At 36.8% G+C, this 21144-nt stretch overlaps 1 long non-coding RNA gene across 1 annotated transcript in view; it reads left to right on the top strand.

The window, feature by feature from the left end:
- LOC145511090 (uncharacterized) overlaps positions 1–21144 on the top strand; it is a 704343-nt gene that overhangs the window by 438 nt on the left and 682761 nt on the right. The window contains exon 2 of the long non-coding RNA XR_014057492.1: positions 11106–11208. This is a non-coding gene — a long non-coding RNA (uncharacterized LOC145511090). The remainder of the gene's footprint in view (positions 1–11105; positions 11209–21144) is intronic.

Consider the following 21144-nt stretch of genomic DNA (forward strand, 5'->3'; position numbering starts at 1 on the left):
CGTCAGTCGCCTACACCACCTCCTTGGGTTGCTGTGAAATTGAGGATAAAGTATGCAAAGACCTTAGGACAAGTGCGAGGTCTGCAGCTAGTATGCGCAACACAATTATTATTGTTGCTGTTGTTATTTAATTTGCTGTGTTGTCATGCTCCAAAACCTACTCAGGTTAAGTGATTTGTGACTTACAAAGCTCGGCATTGTTAGCCTTCTAATTCCCAGATTAGGTGTTTTTTTTTCCTTTACTAAATTGCCCCCTTGGCATTCGGTAACAGATAAGGAGTCTCGAGGTAGACCATTGCTTCCCACCCCGATTGTAGACATTGGGAGTTACTTATTTTCTCAGTGAAGTTTTTGCTTGCCCACCCACATTGTACTTTCATAACTACTTTTTTTCTTCTAACTTTGTTCTATGTTTCTTTCTCTGAGTAGTTGTTTTCAGTCTTTAATGATTTTAACGATGAGGCAGGAGATCAGAAATACTAAATTTAGTCAACTCACTTGGAATACCCAATCTCTGTATTCATACATATCTTAAGTAAGTTAATAAACGCACCTGTATTAATCAACTAGTGTAAATAACGGCTTCCCTGGTGGTTCAGATGGTGAAGAATCTGCCCGCAGATAGATAGCGAGAGACGCCGGTTCGGTCCCTGGGTCAGGAAAGATCCCATGGAGAAGGAAATACCTATCCACAACAGTATTCTTGAGGCTTCCGTGGTAGCTCAGACCTTAAAGACTGCCTGCAGTGCCAAGAGACCAGGGTTCGATGTTTGGGTAAGGAAGATCCCCTGGTGACTAATACATAGTCTTCCTTCCAGTCCTTTGGATTCTTTTAAAGTGAATTCCAGACATAATATTATTTTATTGATAAGTATTTAAGCTTTCTGGAATTATGAATATATCTAAATTACAAAAGGGCTTTTAAAAAGAACAATATTGCAATATGATTAGTACTAAAATGTTAACAGTACTGTAATATCATAAAGGAGACACTCAGTGTCAAATTTAATTGGCTTAAATTTTATTCTATATTTTACAATTGATTTGCTGAAATCAAGACCTAAACAAAGTATCCACATTACATTTAATGTTTTTCAATTTGTAGGTTCCCCTTTAATTTTGTTATCACAGTCTATTTGTTGAAAACTAATGATCCTGTAGAATTTCACACATTCTGAATTTTGCAAATTGTGTGGATACACATGATGTCCTTTCTCTCTCTCTCTTTTTTTTTTTTGTAAACTGATTGTTAAATCTAAAGATTATTCAGTTTGCAGGGTTTTTGTTTTTTCCCTGGAAAAGACTTCATAGGTGTTATTGTTTACTTCCCATTGCATAGGTTTAAGAAGCATTCACTATCTGGTTATCTTTCTGTCATGTTATGATTTGGTTATTGGGTTCAGATGTTGTCCACTTGATAAAGTTTATGATAAACAACATAAGTTTTCTTGTCACCTCTTCAGCTAATAGTTTTAGCAGCCATTGATGTTTGCTGTCTATGTCCATTATTTCATTGTTGTTGTTGTTCAGTCGCTAAGTTGTGTCCAACTCTTTGCGACCCCATGAACTGCAGCACACCAGGCTTCCCTGTCTTTCACTATCTCCTGGAGTTCACTCAGACTTAACGTCCTCTGAGTCAGTCATGCCATCCAACCATCTTATCCTCTGTCACTCCTTCTCCTCTTGCCCTCAATCTTTCCCAGCATCAGGGTCTTTTCTAATGAGTCGGCTCTTTGCAGCAGGTGGCCAAAATATTGGAGCGTCAGCATCAGTCCTTCCAATGAAAATATTCAGGGTTGATTTCCTTTAGGATTGATTAGGTTTGATCTCCTTGCTGTCCAAGGACTCTCAAGAGTCTTTTCTAGCATCACAGTCTGAAAGCATCAATTCATTTCATTAAGGGTTACAAAATGGTAATATTCTTGTTTGATCATTAATTCTTCATTTACTAACAAATTCTTTTATAATAACTTTACATCATTAAATGTTTGCACAGTTTTTATAGGAAGAGTAAGGTAAATGGTGACTTTCTCCTGTATTTCCTAGTTTTCAGAATGTGTTAATTCCCTTGTCACCATCTAGTTTTTAAGTATATTTATGAACTCATGATGGAGAAGGAAATGGCAACCCACTCCAGTATTCTTTCTTGGAGAATCCCATGGACAGAGGAGCCTGGTGGGCTACCGTTTATAGGATTGCAAGAGTCGAACATGACTTAGTGGCTAAACCACCACCATATGAACTCATGGACGTTAAAATTTTTAATATATTTCCAGAATGTTTTATTATTTTTATGCTCAAATTCTTTCTTATTTGGCCAGTGGGAACTGAGTGGGCTTCTGAGTTCTTTCGACCAGGCAACTATAGCACTTGATAATTTACTTTCTTTCTGGCATAACAAAATGTTTTAGACTGTTCTTGTAGATACTCTGCACAGACCTGGAATCAGCCCTTTCTCCTAGGTGCATTGGTTCCTTTTAGTAAAAAATGGTATTTAGATACCACAGCCTTTGTACTTGAGGTGCTCGTTGCTAATGGGATACTGAATACTTTTCTGCGTGTAATGCTTTTTTAGAGAAGTTTACAGATCCTGTCCAATAAGCATTTATATTCCAGGGGAAATGATGGTACCAACACGGATTTTAATGCCATAATGTTTTCATTTTATGTTCTCATTTAGAAACTTAAAGTTTCCTCGATACCTCAGATAAAAAGTTGAAATTCTTTAGCCTAGCGTTAGATACCTTCCTTAACATGGACCCAGTGTGTATATTTAGCTATATTTTCCTGAGAATATACTGTATAAACTGTCTCTGATCCTGCCAAACTGACTTATAACTGACCTTGATACCTCTTACTCTTTCTTACCTCAGTGCTTTTGTTCATGCCACTTTTCCTAACTTAAATGTTTTCCCTTAACTAAATCCAACACATTTCTCAAAGCCTGGTTCAAGTCCCTCTTCTCTTGGTTTTTCTAGATCATTCTTGACCATATTTTTTTCAGTTCGCCATCAACATTCCCTTCTCCTTGCCACTTCAGCATTTGCTAGCCCATCTACTACTTGCCAGCAACTGTATTTTTTTTTTTTTTTTTGCCTGAGGGCTTTTTTCTTGTCACTGCTTTGTCTTCCTACTCAGTAGATCAGCAATGCCAGTTAATTAATATTGCCTGGGAGCAGCCTTAGCTAATTACTGACATGAGTGAGTGTATAAATTTCTCAGCCTTTCTTACCGTTTCACTACCCTGGTTACACTGTTCTAGACTTGCTACCAGATTCCTCCAGTAGGATTAGGGTCTTTTTATCTATAGTGGACATTTGATTAATAACCAATCCTTCATTGCCCTGCTTTCGTTTCCCCGTCTCACTTTCTCCCTCTCCTACATTGTTTCCTCCTATATAACCAATTTCATGAATTGGTGAATCTTTGTCTCAGAATTTACTTCTGGGAAAAACTAAACTAAGACAAGGATTTTTTCCTTTTTTGAATTCTTAACCTCTGTCATATAGTGGTTAGCTTTCTTTGCATAACTTGAGAGGATCATAAACCATCATTAAATAAATAAATCACTATTACCACTCATTCAGGATCACGTTGTTTTTTGTTGTGTATATTAGAGTCAGTGTTATTGCATATCCATGCATGAAATTTGGATTGATTGCCTTTGAGTCACATAATTTGGTATTCAAATTTAAAATCACTGTTTTCTCTCTGTTCATCCATTGTATTACTTTTCAAAATTGTTTATCCCTCACTGTTACTGGACCTCCAAGACCTCATGGATCTTTTGTGGCACTGCCACAACCAGTTTTAGCTGCTCTGGAAAGTTACTCTCTACCTTTTTTTGGTACCCCACAAGTGAATGTTGTATGTCATATATAGACTGTTTCTTAAGACAGAAATATGTCAACTAGTTCCTGCAAATTTAGTGAAAATCTGTCCAATTTTCTTTCATCTAGATAGAAACTCATGAACAACGTATAAATAGATGTTTATGTACATAATCTTACTTGGTGATTAATCTTATATTGCCTGGAGATATGTCTCATTCTTGCTACACATTGCTTTTAAAATTTTGTATTAATACTTCATTATATTTGCCTTTTTCTCTAATAGGCTGTAATTTTTTAAGTGAAGTCTGATTTTTAAAAAAAAAATTTCTACAGTGATAGCCACTTTTCTTTCACATGTAAGTGCACTTAATAAAAGTTGGTGGTTGATAGTGATGAGATATGCTGGGAACTGTGCTTTAACTCTACACAATTTAGAGGTGAATTCAGTAAAAGTGAAGGTATGTTGAACTCTTCATAAGGTCTTTGATACAAAATAATGTCACATCTAATTACAGATAGGAATTGATCGTGTGTCATATACATATTCTACATTCTTGAATACACCAAGTTTGCTCTGGACTTTGGGCTAGCTGTTCTCTCTTTTAAAATTACTCCTTTCATAGATTTTCTAATTGTAGCCTCCTCTTTTGCTATTCATGGGTTGTTCAAAGGTCACCTTTGTAGAGAACTTCCCTGATGACCTAGTTTATAGTAGCTCTCCTAATGATAAAATATTTTCTTGTTTCTGACAGTCTTGTTTTTGATATTTCTTGTTTCTATTTTTATTTATTGTATATCCTTATTAGAATGTAAATTACTACATGAGAAGATCCTCATTTATCTCATTTATTTCTCTTTTCGCAGGACCTGAAGTTTCAATTGGCATATAGGAGACATTCAGTTAATATTTTTTGATGTTAAATAAATGGTTGCTTTCATATTAAGTCAAATGTGTTTTTGATGTTGCTACCACCATACCCTGGAAATTCAGTTCAGTTCAGTTCAGTTCAGTCACTCAGTCATGTCTGACTCTTTGAGATCCCATGGACTGTAGCACACCAGGCCTCCCTGTCCATCACCAACTCCTGGAGTTCACCCAAACTCATGTCAATAAAGTTGGTGATGCCATCCATCCATCTTATCCTCTGTCATCCCCTTCTCCTCCCTCCTTCAGTCTTTCTCAGCATCAGGGTCTGTCTTTTCCAATGAGTCAGTTCTTCCCATCAGTTGACCAAATATTGGAGTTTCTGCCAGTTGTCGGGAAAGTGTGTAATTTCCTTGGTTCTGTCTCATCACAGCAAAAACTTGAAGCAACAGACCAGCATTACAGTACTCGGACGGACCATGTCACAGCTCTTGAACAGATCAGGGTTATAGCTTCGTGTTACAACTCTGTTTTATTTAGAAAATAAAGGAAAATACATCCTCTAGGCATGAGGGCATGCCGACCCAAAAGACACGAGGAGACGAGAGGGAGCCAGAGAGACCCCCGGCCCGTTGGTTCCTCTTTTTATATGTTTTTTTCTCCTCCCTCTGGGCCTGCCCTGTGTACATTTGGCTAGCCAGGAGGGCTGTTTATTCCACCTGAGGTCCTCACTCTGGTCCTCGGACCTTCCTTTGTTCTATTTTTGGGGGCTTTTCCCTTGTGTTTTAGCCACCACCATTCTGGACTCCTTTTTCCTATTCTAACCACTTAACACAATGAATATTCAGGACTGATTTCCTTTAGGATTGACTGGTTGGATCTCCTTGCAGTCCAAAGGACTCAAGAGTCTACTCCAAATTATAGCTTCTCAAATGGCATGCACCTGACTTTCTGTGGTTATGTTTGTGTTTATGGAATTTACCAGGAAGGTATTATATGGTTGTTCCCTTCAAGGAGTTCATTGCTTGATGAAGTAAAGCAGATGATAAACCTATTACATTTTCCATTATGTGACAGAGTGAAGACAAAGCAGAAAGCATGTTGAGCACCCAGTCTACAGTGTATGGTTAGAAAGGGTACAGTGGACACCCAACGTTTTTACCCATGTCTCATTCTTCTCTTCTTCCACATCTTCTGGGAAGAGGATATGGTCCACTTTCTTTAAAGCTCGGCATGACTTCTGATTAGTTACAGACGATGAATTTTGGACAGAAGTGGTGCTTTTCTGGGACAAAGTAGTTATGTACATTGTCTTCCAGATCCTTTTTACGCTACTGTGGTAATCTGGATGTGGCATGTTAAGGAGATAGGACTGGCCTTTATCCTATGGAGGGAGCTGCTTTGGAGAGCCACCAGACTTGCAATGGACTTTGCATATGTAAATATGCAAATATTTAATGCATGTATTAATTTATTAATGCATATATTTATTTAACGCAAATATTTAATGCATATGTAAACATGTAAATAAAAGGTGTGAACCCCTGCACCTTCAGCGTTAAGTCACTACTTTGCCATAGCAAATCTGTTCTGAGTAATACAGAAACAGTGAGGAGTTGACCTCTGGACTCAGTCTTGAAGGGCCAGGAAAAATGAAAGTACAAATTGGATTATTCCTTTTCTCTTTGCCTGGATAGAACCTGGAACCTTAAAAAAAGAGCAGGAGCAAAATTAATAGACACGAGGAGGTTAGTAGGGCAGATTTTAAGTAGTTATTGGAGTCCACTAAGAGATATGTCAGAAAAGCTCCCCATAAAATCCTGATATTCAAGGGCCTTGGTAGGCATAGTGTGGACAGTGCTCTGTCCGCAGTCCCCGGCTTGTCTGATTTAAGGCCTGTTGTGCTCACTGCGCTTCTGCAAATGCATTTCCTCTTCCTGAGAATGACAGCGTGTAATAGCAGTTGGCCGAGATGACCAAAATAAAGCACTTTACCCTTTTGCGGTGTGTACATCCAGAAATGCCTTTAATCTTTAAATGTGCTCATTTATGATTTTTATGGGTACCAAGTGACTCTTGTTGAGTTTAATGGTAATTTCATCTGTCTTGTGATTTTCAAAAACAATTTTCAGAGTTTTTCACTGTTCGAAGTGTATGGAAATGACTATTTTTTTTTTTTATACAAACATCAATTTACGTATTTTATAGAGAATTCTCAAACAGCAGTTTGTTCTTATTTACAAATTGTCTCTGCTTTTTTGCCGTGTACGTTGTGTTTTATGAAGTGACAAGCATGACGTGAGGAGGAGTCTTGTCTGATCAGAGGCAGAATTAACATTGCTTGAAAGAGCAGCCTTCTATCTGTGTACTCAAGTTAATTGATGCAGTAATTTAATCATTGAGCTGCTGCTCACATTTCATGTTTAAGTCTCTTACACTTGATTTTATTTTACTTTTTTGGAATGTCTAGGCTGATGAGGATTTAAATGGGTTTGTAGCATTTAAAAATGTCCTCGAAACTGATTGCAGCATGACATTCATCAGATTCTGTATTCAGTTTTAGTTATTTTGAAGCTGTCAGATGAAAAAAAAAAATCTAAACTTAATATTCTGCAACAGATTTTTTCCATCATCATACTAAAGCTCAGAGGAGCACAATATATTTTGTCAGTTTTAGTCTTCTATTTTTCCTTAGGTTATTTTTGACCCCAGATACTTTTTCCTTTAAATTTGACTGAGCTGTGATCATGGCTCTGACCTCTAGCCTTGAAAGAAGAGGAGTTATGTCTCTCAGGAGCAATGCCTCAGGCAGTTTGCAAATCGGCTGGCAGGGATTATTTCCCAGGCTGTGAAGAGATGACCTTCCGAGGAGAGTGAGTGTCTGCAGTGCACGTAAATTCCTTCAGCCGTGATTGAGAGCCTTAGGTTTGTTACCTGCTCTATGAATCAGGGTCCATCCCGTCTCTATGGAAGATGGGTGATATAGTGCTATATTTAAAGCCACATGTTATGTGCTCACATGTCAGTTCATTTATTGCTGGAGGTGAATATATTCTGTTTTCTTGAGCCCTGTGTAGGATTAGTTCGGAAGTAAATCTGGAATTTTGGCATGGAAAAACTGGGATGACTTTACTATGATTAGAGGGCACCTATCCTGTTATTTCTAAACAAAGTGCCCCTGTGGTGCCCTGTCAGCTGCCTCCAGCTTGTCTGATTTCAGTCTCCCGAAGAGGATTTCTGTCGCCTCCTAAGCTATCATTACAACAATAATATAATGCTGATTGCTTCAATAGTCTCAGAATACATTAAAAAGAGGAATGGAATTTAAACTGATTAATAAAGACTTTTTGAATCTGTGGGATGACATTTTGTTTTTGTTCTCTGAACTGAACTGTCAGTCTCAATCCAGTAAATTTCCAGAGTTTTTATTTCAAAAAGTACTTATGTATTTTTAGGATGGAAAACCTACTTTCAGTGTTAATTAGTGGCTTTGACATTAGTGCTTAACACATTAATGTTAAAAATAATTTCTGATATTTGAAGTTCTTGTGAAAAATCCTTGCAAATTCATCTATTGCCATTATACTGTCTAGTCAGTTCCAAAATAAATCTGACCAATAGAATTGTGGGAAAACTATAGAGTACTTTAGGAGAGAAGCTATGCCACTGAAGGCCATGTGAAATATGCAGGATAAGAAATTATTACCAAATTCCACTAGGGATAGCTCTTAATAATATCCCATATTGTCCTAGTTAAAGAGTTACATCCTGTGAGTGAAAACATCTTCAGTTTATCACAGGGAACTTTACTGGCAACAGGATCATCAGTTTGATACATTTTAGGTAAGACCAGGCACTTTGATCTGCAATAAAATTTAAACATTAATTCGTTCATTCAAAAAATAAGGAGTTCTTAAAATGTTAACGGAGAGTAATATTATACTTCAGTTATGCAAAATGTAGGTAATTTTTTTAAATCCAACTTTAGATACCAATGGATAAAGCTTAAACCTAAGTTATGGGGTTCCCTGGTGGCTTAGCAGGAAACAATCTACCTGCTAAGCAGGAGACGTGGGTTCGATCCCTGGGTCAGGAAGATGCCCTGGAAGAGGGCATGGCAACCCACTCCGGTATTCTTGCCTGGGAAATCCTGTGGACAGAGGAGCCTGGTGGGCTATAGTCCATGGGGTCACAGAGAGTCAGACACAACTTAGCGACTGAACAACAGTAACTGCCTAAGTTAGAGGTCATCATTCATCCTCTTTTGTATGGTTTCTGTTTACTTAGCTAAGAAAATCTGTGATATATTTGGAGGCAGATTTATTTAAAAGTCCCTGGCTTATGGAACCTGGTAAAGCAGAAAGAAAAACAGAAACACAATACTATCTTTGTTCCATTGCTGATAGGAAGCCAGAGCATAATTGGATTTGGTCTTAGCATCTTACTTTAATACCAGTCAATATATTTCACCCTCACCTTTGCCAACCCCCTCCTTCCTCCTTTTTCTCCCATATTCAGTGATCAAGATTTTAATTTACCATATATGAGAAAAACTGGAGTGAAATAGCTAAAACAGTGATCATATTGCTTTTCAAGGACTGATCCTAGTCCTGAAATCAGAATGTAATTTCATCTTTGAGTTTTAAAGACCTCAAATAGGATAATAGTACCTTATAACTTGATTTGTAAGCCTGCTTTTGGAAGAATGTGTAAATTGTCTTTACGGAATTGTGTCGCACTAAAATCTAATGAATGACCTAAGTCAATCTGATTTATACTTGATAATCTTTTTTCCTTATAAGCAGTTCTGCCTCCTCTTTGGCATTGCCACTGTGATGCCATCGTTGTTTAAGACCTTCTCACTGGGATTACTGCAGAGGCTTCACTGCTGCTTTTCTTGTCTCAGATCTCTTCTTCTAATTTATCTCCTAGGTTACAGCTAAAGAGTGATCTTTTAAAATCCAGTTGTTCGTTTGCTTTAAGTACTTCATTACTATACATCACTTTCAAGACAGTGTAGAATATGAGTTCTTTCTTTTTATTTAATTGCAATACCATCAATTACATTTTGAAGGACATATATCTAGACTATATTTATTTATAAATTATACACATGTACAACGTTTAGCATTCTAAAATACCGTATGCAGTATATCATATGTACAAAAAGGTAATTTTGGGAAAAGGAGGTGGTAAGAATAATTGTAAGAAAAGTTCTAGTTTTTTCTTCCTGAACTCTTGTATTTGTCTTATGTCATATGACCTGTTCTTGAGTAATTCCTACTCGATTTTCAGACCTAAGTTCATGTGTCACTGTCCCATGGCACTCAAATTATATTCGATTGGCTGGTTCCAGAACACTCCGAATAAACTTTTTTCATAATAATTTGTAGTATAGGTATTTCTCTTTTTCTAACACTCAGAAGATTAGGAGCTCCTTTGGGGAACAACTCTCCTGTCCATCTTTTCATCCTTTTCAACCATAATGCCTGGCACGTGTTACACTCTTAGTAGTTCAGTTCAGTTCAGTCACTCAGTCGTGTCCGACTCTTTGCGATCCCATGAACTGCAGCACAGCAGGCCTCCCTGTCCATCACTAACTCCTTGAGTCCACCCAAACCCATGTCCATCGAGTCGGTGATGGCATCCAGCCATCTCATCCTCTGTCGTCTCCTTCTCCTCCTGCCCTCAATCTTTCCCAGCATCAGGGTCTTTTCAAATGAGTCAGCTCTTCGCATGAGGTGGCCAAGGTATTGGAGTTTCAGCTTCAACATCAGTCCTTCCAATGAACACCCAGGACTGATCTCCTTTAGAATGGACTGGTTGGATCTCCTTGCAGTCCAAGGGACTCTCAAGAGTCTTCTCCAACACCACAGTTCAAAAGCATCAATTCTTCGGTGCTCAGCTTTCTTTATAGTCCAACTCTCACATCCATACATGAACACTGTAGAAGTTAAATAAATTCATGAATGACCCAAGAAGGGAGAAAAGAAAGGAAGGAAGGGAGGGAGAGGGCAGGAAGGAGGGAAGGTGTGTTCAAGATAGAGCAGTCAGTTACTGGTGAAAGAACAGTTCAAAAGCATCAATTCTTCGGTGCTCAGCTTTCTTTATAGTCCAACTCTCACATCCATACATGAACACTGTAGAAGTTAAATAAATTCATGAATGACCCAAGAAGGGAGAAAAGAAAGGAAGGAAGGGAGGGAGAGGGCAGGAAGGAGGGAAGGTGTGTTCAAGATAGAGCAGTCAGTTACTGGTGAAAGAACTTGAACCTACTCTTTCATTGTTTCCTGGTTGTTAGTTGATAAATATTCAAGTAATTTTCTATTATTTAAGTGAGAAATTCTTATTTATTATATGTTTTCAAATGTAAATATTGCTATATAAATTTTCTCTTTTTTCTCCAGGTCCGAAATAGTCACCTGGTAACTTTTTTATATAGCAAGCTTCATCTTTATCCTTTAGGAAAAAAAATGTCCTGTTTTATAGAATGCCATAGGACTAGCGCAGGTACGTAAAATATTGAAGTGCTTAAAGTTACTCTTGAAATGAGTGTGGAGATAGAGTGAATCACAGGAAGCAGGTTAGGGATAAGGATAATGTATTTTGATGATATTCAAATTCATTCAGCAAAGCCCAAATTAGTCAGAGCAGATTTGCTGGTTCATCAGTTGTGCTGCTTCTGCATCCTTATTAGTAAACGGTAACACATTTTACAAAGACCCATCATTTCCCACAGGGCGCAGCTCTAGGTTAAGCCTAAAAAGGCAACTTTCATTACAGATAGTTCATTGAAAGCAGAGTGAAGCAATTACAGTATCTCTTTGAAGAGATGTACTGGCCAAAGTCTGTTTTGGATGGCGCATTATACTGGAATAGTTACTTAATACTTTGACTGTTATTGAAACTTGGAAATGTGTATGGATGCCCTCCTGGGCTTATTGCTATTATTAGAAAAGCAGCAGATATATTCTGGAAAAAGAAAGTATCTGATCCTGATCAGCCTTCTTGAAAGCTAAGATGTAGTGATATCTCAGTTGCTGTTTGTTTTATGTAATTTACAGTACCAAGGAAAGTTGTTTTGAGAAATCATTTTTCTGTGACATACTGACAAAAACAAATTTCTATTCTGTTGACAATTTGAGCAAATTTAGATGTAAAAATATAGAGGTTCTTTTATATTTAATCTGTGTGAATTTTGTCATTTGAAAAATTGGACAAAATGCATAAGATCATTTTCATAATGGACAAGTCATAAAAACCTTGGCTCAATTCTGGGAAATTAGTTCTTCTAAAGAGTCAAATAGTCTCCTTGGAAATGGTTGACTCTTTTCTCCTGAAAGTAATGGATTTTTGTCACCTTTCTCTGATATTGGGGACAGGGATTTTGTGTGTATGTGTGTGTGTGTTTCTTCAAATTTGAAAGTTCTGAGTTATTTGAATATATCAAATGTAAGTTATTTAAATTAAACTGCATCTTGTGATTTTTTTTTCTTGAAGGTTTTGAATATAATTTAAATTTGGAAAAATGTATTTTTTTTGCAGCTAGTGAATGAGTTCTCAAATCACAAGTTCAAATTTCTCTGTTTCAATGGTATATCTTCTTGTTTTCACTGGTATTTGCAGAGTTGTTATATAGTTACATAGATCATTCCATGGGACTTTTTCTTTTTTTTTAATTAATTTATTTTTAATTGAAGGATAATTGCCTTACAATATTATGTTGGTTTCTGCCATCACATCAACATGGATCAGCTATAGGTATACATACGTCCTCTCCCTCTTGAACCTCCCTCCTACCTCCCACCCCAACCCATCCCTCTAGGTTGTCACAGAGCCCTGGTTTGAGTTCCCTGAATCACGCAGCAAATTCCCACTGGCTGTCTGTTTTACATCTGTTTCCATGTTATCTCTCCATTCGTCTCACCCTCTCCTTTCCCCCACTCTGCTGTGTCCGTAAGTCTGTTCTCTATGTCTGTGTCTCCATTGCTGCCCTGCAGATAGGATCATCAGTACCATCTTTCTAGATTCCATGTATGTGCATTAAGATATAACATTTATTTTTCTGTTTCTGAATTACTTCACTCAGTGTGATAGACTCTAGGTTCACCCACCTCATTAACACTGACTGAAATGCATTCCTTTTTATGGTTGAATAGTATTCCGTTATTGTATTCCACAGCTCCTTTATCCACTCATCTTTCAGTGGATGTCTAGGTTGCTTCCACGTGGGAGCTATTGTAAACAGTGCTGCCGTGAACAGTGGGGTGCATGTGTCTTTTTCAGTTTTGGTTCCCTCAGGGTATGTGCCCAGGAGTGGGATTGCTGGGTCATATGGCAGTGTTACTCCTAGTTTTTTAAGGAATCTCCGTACTGTTCTCCACAGTGGCTGCATCAATTTACATTCCCACCAACAGTGCAAGAGGGTTCCCTTTTCTCCACACCCTCTCCAGCATTTATTGCTTGTAGACTTTTTGATGAGGGTCATTCTCACCCGTATGAGTTGATATTTCTTTGTAGTTTTGATTTGCATTTCTCTAATAATGAGCGATGTTGAGCATCTTTCCATGTGTTCATCAGCCATCTGTATGTCTTCTTTGGAGAAATGTCTGTTTAGGTCTTTTACACACTTTTTTATTGGGTTGTTTGTTTTTCTGGCATTGAGTTGCATGAGCTGCTTGCATATTTTGGAAATTAACCCTTTGTCAATTGTTTCATTTACTATTATTTTTTCCCATTCTGAGTGTTATTTTTACACCTTGATTTTAGTTTCCTTTGCTGCACATAACCTTTTAAATTTAATTAGGTCCCACTTGTTTATTTTTGTTTTTATTTCCATTACTCTAGTAGGTGAGTCACAGAGGATCTTGCGGTGATTTATGTCATGAAGTGTTCTGCCTGTGTTTTCCTCAAAGAGTTTTATAGTTTCTGGTCTTACATTTAAGTCTTTAGTACATTTTGAGTTTATCTTTGTGTATCTTTGTTAGAAAGTGTTCTAATTTCATTCTTTTACACATAGCTGTCTAGCATTCCCAGCACCACTTATTGAAGAAACTGTCTTTTCCCCATTGTATATTCTTGCCTTGTTTGTCAAAGATAAGTTGCCCATAGGTGTGTGGGTTTATCTCTGGGCTTTTTATCTTTGCTCTATTGGTCTGTATTTCTTTTTTTGTGCCAGTACCATACTGTCTTGATGGCTGTAGCTTTGTAGTATTGTCTGAGTCAGGATGGTGTATTCCTTTAGCTCCATTCTTCTTTCTCAAGATTGCTTTGACTATTTGGGATCTTTTGTGTTTCCATACTAATTGTGAAGTTTTTTGTTCTAGTTCTGTGAAAAATGCCATTGGTTATTTGATAGGGATTGCATTGAGTCTGTAGATTGCCTTTGGTAGTATAGTCATTTTCACAGTATTGATACTTCTGGGGATTTTTGTTTACATTGTAATTTTTACAGATTCATTCTCAAAAAGATACAATAAATGTTTGCTATATGTACAATTTGAGGTGTCTTCTTGTAGACTACTGTGCTGTATCACAGGTCTGTTCTAGGTGCGATAGCTGTTATTTTTAGTGTTACAACCACTATATGTTCATTTGTTCTTGATCTTAACTTTTCCAACCTTACCTTTTCATTACCAAGGACACAATGTAGTTCACAGGTTAAAATTTCTCAGCCCTAGTAAAGAAACGAAATGGATTTTTCCAAGTTGATTCATCAGTAGTGATGAAAGAAATAAGTTGTAGCAATGGAAGTTATGCATTTAGGTGAACAACATTTATATTAGTTGATGAATCACATGATTCTACCAATATGGAATTTCAATAATTCAAGTGAATGGCATTAGTCAAAAGACATTCTTAATGTGAACTAATGAAATAATAGCTTATTATTTTATTGGCACTACTACATTTCATTTATTTCCCAAATTCTTTTTGCTTCACTTATGGAAGTATGATAATATTTGGTTGAAGTGGAGGTTAATCTAATACTGCCCCCTTGGTTCAAAACCTGACTCTTGTTACTTTGAGCTGTGAGTTTGAGCCAGTAATTTAATCTGTGCCTCAGTTATTTTACCTGGATAATGGATTGATTAATAGTATCTTCCTCATAAAATTGTTATAAGGAGTAGATGAGTAAATGAGAAAAAGTTTAAGAAATACTGGCATATGTAACTTAAAACACTTTGGGGTTAATCCTTAATCTCTTTTACTTTAAGACATTATTTTGTACTTGAAATGTTTATCAAATTATCACCTAGAATAAAAAAGTGAATTGTATGAGAAATTTCTCTCATTAATACAGTTACTTTATTGTGGTTAAATGATGGGGTTAGTGGAGAAGTAGAAGGGTGTCCCACACTACTTGATTCTTCAACAATTTATTCCTCATACTAAGGTTTATGAAAATTATATATAACTATTCTGCTTCTTTTATCGTGACTGTGTGGCCTTTCTTTTAGGTTGAGCAAGGATCTATAGTATCGTTTGATTCCTGCTCTGTGCAGTTGGCAGGGACCCTTCTCCTTGTTTTCTAAGCCTTTTTGCTGGCTTATGTGCTTAGTTGCTTAGTCGTGTCCAACTAGAGAAGTTGAATGACTTCCCTAAGGTCACACAACTAATCTTAGTGGCAGCATGTATAGAATTAGTTTTATATTTAATTTTATAATTATTTGATAAAATTTTCCAGTTATCAAAATATTAAATAAGGCATATTTTTTCAGAAAAAGATACTTAAAACAGAATTAATATCTGGATCATAAAAGACTTCAGATATTATAAAATGACCAATAAAGTAAGAGTGGTGTTAACAGTTGCTTTTGGTTTATACTCTTTGGGAGAATCAGAATCCTTGGAATCAGATTTTCATAATTATAGAAGGAGAATATAAAATTTTGTTAGAACTTTTTGCCAACTGATACATTGTTTTGAAAAGTCAAAGTATTCAGTATTTAGTATACATCTTAAAATTAGAATATCTCTGAAATACATATTAAGAAAAAATATATCTTTTTGATAAGTCTGTTGGCAATCTTTAGAAACATGGATAACGTAATAAATCTATTCGTTAGTAAGTATTCTGTGTGTGTGTGTGTGTGTGTGTGTGTGTGTGTGTGCGTGCGCGCAGTTAGTTCCAACTCTTTGTGACCTCATGGACTGTAGCCCTCTAGGCTCCTCTGTCCCTGGGATTTTCCAGGCAAGAATACTGGAGTGGGTTGTCATTTCCTACTCCAGGGGATCTTCCCGATCCAGGGATTGAACCCACATCTCTTGGGTCTCCTGCTGCATGGGCAGGCAGATTCCTTACCACTGTGCCACCCGGGAAGCCCCGAGTATTCTATATAAAGAGCCTTAAAATCATTCAGCACTGTGATAGCTTGAAAACTAAAACGACATTTCAGACGTGACCTTTTAGCAATATTTAAATGAACTTCAGAATTAAATATTTGCTTTCTTAGCCATTGGCTATATTTATAATGAGAATCTGTTTGAGACCTGCACTAGCAGCTTTTGCCAGTTTATATTGTGGTACCAATGAACTCCTAAATTTCTGTGACTTACAACAGTATAGATTTATTTCTTGTTCATGTTACATGTCTATTGCAGGTTGACATGTAACACATCCTCACATTATTGTAATACAACCTCACATTGTTGGTTTTTCCGGTTTGGTCAGAGAGAAAGGAAAGCTGGGTGAAACCGCACCATGCCATTCCAGTTTCTGCTTGACAATGGCACATGTTCCTTGGGCTTACTTTGGATTGGCCAGAGCAAGTTCCATGGTCAAGCCTGAGATTGTGGTGGCAGGAATTATGTTTCTTATGTAAGTAGAGTCATTACAGAGGGAATTTATAAGGAGGAGTGAGTATTTTGAAGAAATAATGCCATCTATCACAGAAGCCATTGAAATTCCAATGTGTGGACTCTCCTCTAGGTAAATACTACAATTTTTTTAATGGAATAGTACTTGTCTCTAAAATTGTATTTTACGGACAACATCCATCCACATCTTTCAGTTTTTTAAATTTTTATTTGGTTTCGAATTTTTCTCTTGTGTCAAAAATGTCCAAGAATTTTCTTTGGATTTGTTGGAGTCAAGGCTTTTGGCCTCAAGGAACAGGATCCCATAGCAAACTATTCAGAGTTCCCTTTGTGAAGGGGGTTATATGGACACGGGAGAGCTCGTGGAAGGAAGTACTGCTGGGCTCATGTGGACTAGAAAGCTGCCAGGCATCACTCCCGTCTCTCCTTCTGTGTTTTCGTCTCCTTATTTATTTATTTTTTTTCAGTTGTACTTGCCTTTTCTTATTTTCTCTTTGCATGTGGGCATTTCTTTCTGGTTTTCAATACATTTTGTACCCAATGGCAGCCCCATAACCATCAAATTTATATGTTGCCACTTTACACAAATATCAGATACTGAACCATCCTTTCTTAACCCCAGTTCTAAACTTCAAGAAGAGAGAAGCACTGTCCTATAGACTGTGACCTTCTGGGATCAAGGATTTTGAAATTGTATGGATGAGGGAGAGCTTCCCAGGTGGCACAGCATTGAAGAATCTACCTGCCACTGCAGGAAATGCAAGAGTTGCAGGTTCGATCCCTGGGTTGGGAAGATCCCGTGGAGGAGAAAATGGCAACCTACTCCAGTATTCTTGCCCGGAAAATTTCATGGATAGAGGAGCCTGGTGGGTTACAGTCCATGGGGTTGCAAAGAGTTGGACATGACTGAACACAGACACACACAGACAGACAGACAGACACACACACAGATGAGGAAAGTGAGTGGGGAAATCCATAAAGAGTTCAACAGACAATCCGAAGCTGTTTATTATGCAAATGTTAGATTTCTTGGTAAAAAATAAGCAGCTTTAAAATGAGTTTTCTTTAGTTTTAATAATAAATTCTCATGCATATATTTTTAAAAAGGTCTTGGTTCTGTTTTTTTAATGTTTGATAGACGTGAAAAATGGAAGGACACTGATAAAGCTTTAAAGTAACAGTTTTAAAGCTGTTAAATTTTGAAAGGAAAAAGTATCGCATATACTCATGTTCTTTTATGCACTTTGTTCCTGTTTTACCCAAGAGGGAATATTAGGTCACTGCTCCAACTGTACAACTAGCCAACTCCCATAAGACTAAGGTTGCTCTAAATCATGTTTCTCCTGAATGAGGAAAAAGGAAAGCCTCAATGTTATTTCAGCCTTTCTCAGACTTTAAAATACATATTAAATTTGTCAAATACAAGTTCAGTGTTCTCTTAAATTCCTTGAAATTTAGCAGCACTGGTAAAACAGATCAAAAATATCAATTCATTATGTTTTTTCTCCAACTTTTTATTTAGAAACTTTATAAACATCAGAAAGAAAGGATAGAAAAATTATATTCTGTATATCCTTCAACTAGATTCACTGATTTTTGTTTATACCTTGTACATGTATGCTTATTTCTCATTTATTAGACATGTTTACTCAATGAAAAGAAAATCACTTAATTATTTCTGAAAAAGCTTTAATACTTTCAGTTTTTTGGTACTGAATTTCCTCTTTTTTGTCACATAATTAATGCTCTTGTAAAAAATATGCTTCAGTCTGACAAATGATTACTAGACTTATGGTGATTAGTTTGTAGTGTATATAAATGTCAAATCACCATGTTGTAAACCTGAAACCAATATTATATTGTATGACAGCTGTACTTCAATAAAAATTTGAAAGCAAATATACCTCAATCAAATGCGCCTAATGAGAAAGGTTCAAGGGTCTTTTCAGTCATATACTATGCTGCTCTTTCTTAGTAAGAGGCTTATTACAATGTAGATATAACTTTGTTAGAGAAACTTTATCAGTGGCTTGCATACAAACTGTGTTTAAAATCCTTCTATGTTTGCTTTCTAGACCAATTTGTCCATGCTATTCCATTTATTTTTATTTCAATTTATATTTGCTGGAAAATGATTTAGAGTCAACAGCAGGTGGCAGTACTAGCAAAGGTTGTGACTTTTCATGTACGATCAGCTTTAACTGGAATGTATGTACCTTTCAAATCTACATGAATAATACAATTAGTAAGGAATCTTTATGCAGAGACTTAAATTTATTGCCAATTTTTATTTCAAGTATTATTTTAAGCCTCAGTTGAAAATTGTAAGATGAATATTTTTAAAAATACTCATTTAGAGACTAAATTTTGTTTTAATTATGGAACCAAATAAGTCAGAAAAACCAGCTTATTTTTTACTTGATTTTTTTGCTTGTAGAACCAAGAGAGAAAAAAAAAAAAAAACAACAGAATACTTAAAATAGAAAGATTAGGTAGTTTGAATACTGTAAAGTTTTCAGGAAAAATGTCACAGCAACATCATTTATTTCTACTGAAGAAAAGGTAGTTATTTTGAAATTTTGTGCCAAACTTCAAGAAAGCTTTTATAAAGCTAAAGTACTCTGGTTCAACAGGGTAACAAATTTTAGAAAGCTCAAATTGCTTTGGGCATTTGTGGAAATAATTTAAAATATACTCTTTAGTTACAGTTTGTTTCATAGACCATGATTTTGTTGCATTTCTCTTCTTTCATTTTAAAGAAAAGGAACCTGGAATAGAAAATAACTTCTGTTTTCATTGAGGTATTGTTTGGTTTTTCTCAGTTTTTGTGTCATATTACTAGAAACAGCAAAGACTTTTAAGGGTGACAAATCAACAACTGTTTATTCTTTCTTGGGTTTTAAAAGATTCATAACGTGTTTGAGTAACTTACATATTGCTTATTTAAATATTCATATCTTTACATGTCTGTGTGTCATCTAGACATTAACAGCAATTTAGTTAATTTCTATTGTTAATCTAATTTAATTTCAGTCAGTTCAGTTCAGTCGTTCAGTCACGTCCGACTCTTTGCGACCCCATGAACCATAGCATGCCAGGCCTCCCTGTCCATCACCAACTCCCGCAGTTTACCCAAACCCATGTCCATCGAGTCGGTGATGCCATCCAACCATCTCATCCTCTGTCGTCCCCTTCTCCTCCTGCCCTCAATCCTTCCCAGCATCAGGGTCTTTTCCAATAAGTCAACTCTTCGCATGAGGTGGCCAAAGTATTGGAGTTTCAGCTTCAACATCAGTCCTTCCAATGAATACCCAGGACTGATCTCCTTTAGGATGGATTGATTGGATCTCCTTGCAGTCCAAGGGACTCTCAAGAGTCTTCTCCAACACCACAGTTCAAAAGCATCAATTCTTTGTGCTCAGCTTTCTTCACCGTCCAACTCTCACATCCATACATGACCACTGGAAAAACCATAGCCTTGACTAGACAGACTTTTGTTGGCAAAGTAATGTCTCTGCTTTTAAATATGCTATCTAGGTTGGCCAATAACCTTCCTTCCAAGGAGTAAGTGTCTTTTAATTTCATGGCTGCAGTCACCATCAGCAGTGATTTTGGAGCCCCCTAAAATAAAGTCTGACACTGTTTCCACTGTTTCCCCATCTGTTTCCCATAGTGATGGGACCAGATGCCATGATCTTAGTTTTCTGAGCGTTGAGCTTTAAGCCAACTTTTTCACTCTCCTTTCACTTTCATCAAGAGGCTCTTTAGTTCTTCACTTTCTGCCATAAGGGTGGTGTCATCTGCATATCTGAGGTTATTGATATTTCTCCTGGCAATCTTGATTCCAGCTTGTGCTTCTTCCAGCCCAGCGTTTCTCATGATGTACTCTGCATATAAGTTAAATAAGCAGGGTGACAATATACAGCCTTGACGTACCCCTTTTCCTATCTGGAACCAGTCTGTTGTTCTATGTCTAGCTCTAACTGTTGCTTTCTGACCTGCGTACAGGTTTCTCAAGAGACAGGTCAGATGGTCTCATATGCCCATCTCTTTCAGAATTTTCCACAGTTTATTGTGATCCACACAGTCAAAGGCTTTGGCATAGTCAATAAAGCAGAAATAGATGTTTTTCTGGAACTCTCTTGCTTTTTCGATGATCCATCGGATGTTGGCAATTTGATCTCTGGTTCCTCTGCCTTTTCTAAAACCAGCTTGAACATCTGGAAGTTCACGCTTCACGTATTGCTGAAGCCTGGCTTGGAGAATTTTGAGCATCACTTTACTAGCGTGTGAGATGAGTGCAATTTAATTTAGAACACTTAAGATTAGAATAGAATTGAGAAATCATATAGTTTAATGGGGTTGTTGCTCAGATGAGGAAAATAAGGCCCAACAGGGGTTTCACTGGAGGAGACTTAATGATATGCAAAGACCTGTACAGTGGTTCTTGCTTCTTAGGCAGACTCAGAAATTACTCAGTTCAAATTATTAGGTTGGTTCTGCTTTTTCTGTAAACTGACTCTAATAGTGCTTAGCTGTCTTTAACTTCATTTGAAACAGTTTTGTTAGATTGTAGTATGACAGCTGTCATATCAGTGTGCATTAAAAAATTGTATCAAGACTGAT

The sequence above is a fragment of the Giraffa tippelskirchi genome, chromosome 6 (assembly GCF_054371585.1).
Source record: "Giraffa tippelskirchi isolate mGirTip1 chromosome 6, T2T-mGirTip1v1.2.pri, whole genome shotgun sequence".
Lineage (NCBI taxonomy): Eukaryota > Metazoa > Chordata > Mammalia > Artiodactyla > Giraffidae > Giraffa > Giraffa tippelskirchi.